We start from the raw sequence: 5440 nt of genomic DNA, 5'->3' as shown, positions 1-5440 counted from the left end.
CTGCCCGCTCTCTCCCCTCCCTCTCCCCCCCCCCCCTCCCCCCTCTCGCTCCCCTCCCCCCCCTCTCTCTCTCCCCCCCCCCTCCTCTCTCTCTCTCTCTCTCTCTCTCTCTCTCTCTCTCTCTCTCCCCAGATGGGACAACTGAGGCTGGGAAAGATCTGATCACAAACACACCATGCCAAGGTTCTCGCCCTTCCTAAACTCCACAGCAGCAGCCCTAAGCCTCAGGTCCTCCCTGAGTCCAGTCACTGGCTGCCTACTGGAGCCCCTCCCTCAGTTCCAACTAGACCTCTTCAGGGGCTGCACATCCCTGTTTTGTCACCCTGGCACCCTGACCCCCCTCCCGCCCCCTGCCAGGGCAGTTTCCAGCACTTGGAAATCCCCTGTGGAATTTCCTCTTTCTTTTGAAGGGAGGGTGGAAAGTGGAAGGACAGATTTGATCCCAGTCCTAGAAGGGGAAGACGCAGTCCTGAGTCACCCCAGGGATCCCCTCACTCCTCCACCTTGAAGTCCAGGCTCAGACTCCCCTGCTCTAGTGAGGGTGCCCAGTCAAGTCCAGACCTCCTTGGTCCAGTGCTCAAGGCTGCACATGCCACCCGGGCTTCCAAAGGGTAAAGCAAGGAAAAGATGTTCTCTATTAAGGACACAAGCCGAGCTGTCAGGTCCACTGCTGGTGAGGGCTCCATCAGTGCCAGCCGTGAACACAGACACACTCTGCACTGAGAGCTGTGTATGGTATGGAAGGTGGACACAGTGGCTCTGGGGAAGAGACTCTAAGGTCATTCTGGAGGGTTCCACTGAGAGATGAGAGGGGAGGAGGGCAGAGGCCAGAGACAGAGCAACACTAGGGTGCCCAGCAAGATTCGAGGGGCTCCTGCTCTGGCTGTCGCAGTAGAAAGGGAGGCCCACAGCTGTACAGGGGATAGACGTCTGGGGTAGGTTGGATGATCAAGAAGGTGCTGACAGAGATCAGCAATCTGGGGCTTTCCAGTGTTCCCAGATGCTAGGGCAGAATGAGGGTGATACCAGGTCTGGGTCTCTAGCCCAAAGCTAAGCTGGAGGCTGGGAATCAGCTGCTACCTTAGATAGCTTGCCACACCTAGGTCCGGAGTGCACAGTGGCCCTCCCTATCTCCCCACAGCTGTCCCTTGTCCAACTTTCCCCTGGGGAGAAGTTGGACCCTCCCACCTGGAGCCAGAACCGTCTTGCCTTCATGGCTACATCCCACCAGCCTTGGGCTCCAGGAGGCCACCTACAAGGCAGTTCTTGAATCTGTTCCCCCCAGCTATGGTGTCCCCTCCTGGGGCCACAGCTACATCCTCTTCCACTTTGGTGTCCAGGCAGTGCTTGGGGGGACTTTACAAACTGCAAGGGCCCCACGGTCTCCCCTGTCCTTCACCCCAGGGGCTTCTCGCCAGTGCCTGCTCCTTTCCCACCCACAGTCTGTGCTCACTTCTCCAATGCCTCCTCCTGCTCAGCTCCAGCCTCATGGCCCCCTTGGGTCCCTGGTTATTCTGGTACTTTCTAGCCTAGAGCCTCCACTTGCCTCTCCAGGTCTGCATGCTCATCCCCAGGTCTTCTCTGACCCTGCAACAGCAAGAACACTTATAGCAAGTCCACAAGACCATTCTTATTCTCCCAGTCCTCACAATAACAGCAGGCGCTACTGGTCCCCTTACACACTGAGCCAGCTCAAAGCCTCATCCCTGCAGGGGACAAGGGGTTTCAGACGTATGAAACAGTTCCAGAGCCAAGCTTCTGCTCTGTACCACTCCTGGGTCAGCTCAAAGAGACAGCTGTGGAAGAGGGACCTCCTCCTGCCCCTATTTCCTACATCACTGGATCCTCTGGAGAGAACTGAACCCAGGAGAGGATCACACATTGTTGATCCACAGAGATTTCTGGGAGCCGTAGGAGAACCTGGGCTCCAAGTGGGGCAGGCATGACCAGCAGCCTTCTGCAGAGAGGGGGAAGGGCCCTCTGTTGAGCTGAGCAGCCAAGGGAGGAAGGCGAGGGTGCTCATTATGGGAGCAGAGGCAGAGCAGGCCCCAGGAGGAGCGTTCTGCAGGCTAACGCTAGCTTCCCCACGAAGGACAAGAGAATGGCATTGTCCACGGACAGCCCTTGCTCTGTTGGAATTGCCCACCAGGGCAACCTGTCTGGAAGTAAAGAGGAGGTCAGTAAGAAGTATCTTTAAATCACTGCCTAGTTTGAAACTGGAATAGACAGCCAGCCAAGCATGAGAAATGTAAACTGTGATGTGCACAGCTGCCCTGGGGGTAATGGGATATTGGAAACAGTCCACATGCTCCTCAGAGGAGAAATGGTAGAGCCCGGCATGACAGCACATACCTGTCCTAGCACTCTGGGTGCAGAAGTATGAAGATTGTGAGTTCAAGGCTAGCCTAGACCACATATTAAGTTCAAGGCCAGCCTGCACTATATAGGGAGATCCTGTCTTTAAAAAAAACATTTTTAACTAAGCAAGGGTGGTGCACGCCTATAACCCTAGCCTTTGGGAAGTGGAGGCAGGAAGATCAGGAACTCAAGGTCAGCCTCAGCTACATAGCAAGTTCAAGGCCAGCCTGTACTACACAGAGAACCCCCCACACCCAAAAAAGAAAGACCTGTCAAGAAAGAGACAAAGAGAGAAGGAAAAAGGAACTAGTTACCTAGAAACTGAAATCACATGAATCATCTGTTTTGAAAAATTGAGCAATAGGAAAGCGTGACCCTCAAGAGAAGAGTCACAAGAGTCATGGGGTAGCGTTAGTGAGGCCCTGCGATCCCTGCACAGGATCCCAGAGAAGCTAAGCAGTCAGTGACTTGCTGGGTTGACAAGCCAGGGCTCATAGATGCTTAAACAGCATTCCAAATGGAGGGAACACACAGGCGCTAAGCTCCAGAAATTTGTACACAGGTCCCTTGAGTTCGCCTCTTGGTGAAGAACCGTGTGTGTACTGAATGGATCTCCTGACCCCTGAACCCACTGGGAAGCTGTGGACCACAGGCCCCCAACTCACAGAGCTGGGAGACATCAAGCTCTGAGATCCAGAGTGGGGATTCCTTGTGGGGAGCCCTGGGAAGGTCAGAGCTTAGTAAGGAACCAGCTAGTCACAGAGACAAACCCCCAGAGAATGGCTCTAACAGCAGAGTGGGCACTGAGCATCTGAACTGCACTCCAGAGCAAAGTCTAGCGTCCCTCAAAGGAGGCATCTCCCAACCCCCAAAACCCTAGATTATCAATTAGTCGAAACAGTGTCCAACATTCCACTGGAAATTACTAGTCAGCTACAGAGTGGGAAGATGGGGTGCAGAGAGAATATCAGAGCTCATGCAGCCCCACAAAGGCCAATGCTCAGACACAGGAAGTGCATCTTTAAGTCGTACTTTTGTCAGAGAGCTGGTGATCTGAGAAAGCAGCACATTCACATCTTTAAAAAGATAAAAATGAACTGGCTAGGCATGGTGGTGCATCTTTAACCCCAGCACTCGGGAGGCAGAGGCAGGTGGAACTCTGAGAGTTTGAAGCCAGCCTGGTCTACATTGTGAGTTCCAGGTCAGCTGGAGCTACAGGTGTCAAAAAGACAAACAAACAAACAAAAAAAGTATATGTGTGAGCATTTTGCCTACATGGATTAAGTGCACTCCTGTCATGCAATGCCCACAAAGGCCAGAAGAGACCCTCAGGTCCCCTGGAACTGGGGTTAAAGAAAAGCAGCCAGTGTTCTTAACAGCTGAGCCATCTCTCCAGTTCCAAACCTATTATTTTTAATTCATAAAATTCAATGAAAAGACAAGTATGCTATTTAGTTTTCCACAATGATAACAAAATACCTGCGATAATCAACTTTTACGAAAAGCAAAAGGAGAGATGGCTCTGTGGTTAAGAGCACTGGCTGCTCCTGCAGGGGCCCTGGGTTCAAATCCCAGCACCCCCTGAAGCTAATGACTGCCTGTAAGTCCAGTTCCAGGGGACCCAGTGCCCTCTTCTGGTCTCTGCAGATTCAGCATGTGCACAGTAAACATGCATACCCTCAGGCTCATGCACATACATATAAAATGATAAATTTTTTATTAGAAAAATGGAAAGGTTTCTTTTGCCTGGAAGCTCCAGCTCTGGATCAGCTGTGCCTGTAGCCTTGGGCCCGTAGTGAGGCAGTGTCTCACGCTGGAGCGCACAGTAGAGGAGGCGGCTCCCCAGAGGCAGCTGTGAAGCAAAGAGAGAGGGAGAGACTGGGATCCCAAAACCCCCTTCCAGGCCACGCCCCCAATGACCTAACCTTCTTCTACTAGACTCCACTCCCCAGCAGTGCCACAGGCTGTGTCTTGGATGGGGGGGGGGGGCTTTTAAATTCCAAAATGTAGCAACCAAGGTTTTTTTTAACAAAGTATTTGACTTCACTGAAGAAAACAAAAAAGATGCTACACGTCACCAGCCATTAGGAAAGTACAAGTTAAAATCATGAGACGGACCTTCCCAGTGGTCAGAATGCTCTAGCCCAACCAAGTGTCATGCAGATGTGGAGCAAAGAGAACCCATGGGGGCCCCTGATGGGAAGCCAAATGGCGCAACCACTTTGGACAATGTTTTAGAGATTTCTTAGAGTTAGACACACACCATCCCTGTGGCCCAGCATTTCCACTCCCAAGGGACATAACCAAGTTAAATATAGGTATGCACACAAACAGCTGTTTATAGACATCAGTAAAAGGGCAAGAGAGCTCAGCTGGTAAAGTGCTTGCTGGAGCCGAGTTTGGATCCACAGCACCCATGGAAATGCCAGGTGTGGTGCCATGTGTCTGTAACTGCACCACTGACGGGTCAGAGAAGCACAGATTCTGGGGGCTCCCTGGCCAGCCAGTCCACGTGAAATAGCAAGCTCCAGGTTCAATGAGAGACCCCGCTTCAATGAATGAGTGGAGAGTGAACAAGGAATTATTCAGTGTCAACCCCTGGCCTCCACACACACACGCACAGGCATGCGAACACGCATACCTCCACCACACACATACACATACAAAAATAAGAAATTTTAAATTAATAAATTTTGCAAAGAAGTCACTAACAACTCAATTCAGATCACTGAGAATTGGAGAAATTGCTCCAGTGTCCACCGCCCAGCAGATGGATAACAAGCTGAGGTCCTACTTGGCAACCAGAGCAGGACAAGCTGTGAACATCCTCCTGTGTGGGTCTGGACCCAGGCTGCACGGAGAAAGCGGGCACGAAGGACCTTACTCCGCGGTCGCACGTCTATGAAATTCTGGAGCAGGCAGAGCAATCGGGGACAGAGGACTGACCGAGCTATCTGAGCTGGTCGGGTGGTTACGACAGGACAGCATAGATGAGCCCAGTGTTCAAACCGAATGTGGAAGCCATCCCAGCACTGGGGAGGCAGAAGCAGAAGGATCGAGATCATCTTCAGCTAAATAGTAA

The sequence above is a fragment of the Nannospalax galili genome, unplaced genomic scaffold (genome assembly GCF_000622305.1).
Source record: "Nannospalax galili isolate Female #2095 unplaced genomic scaffold, S.galili_v1.0 scaffold806, whole genome shotgun sequence".
NCBI classification, from domain to species: domain Eukaryota; kingdom Metazoa; phylum Chordata; class Mammalia; order Rodentia; family Spalacidae; genus Nannospalax; species Nannospalax galili.
Note: the sequence above shows the minus strand (reverse complement) of the source record.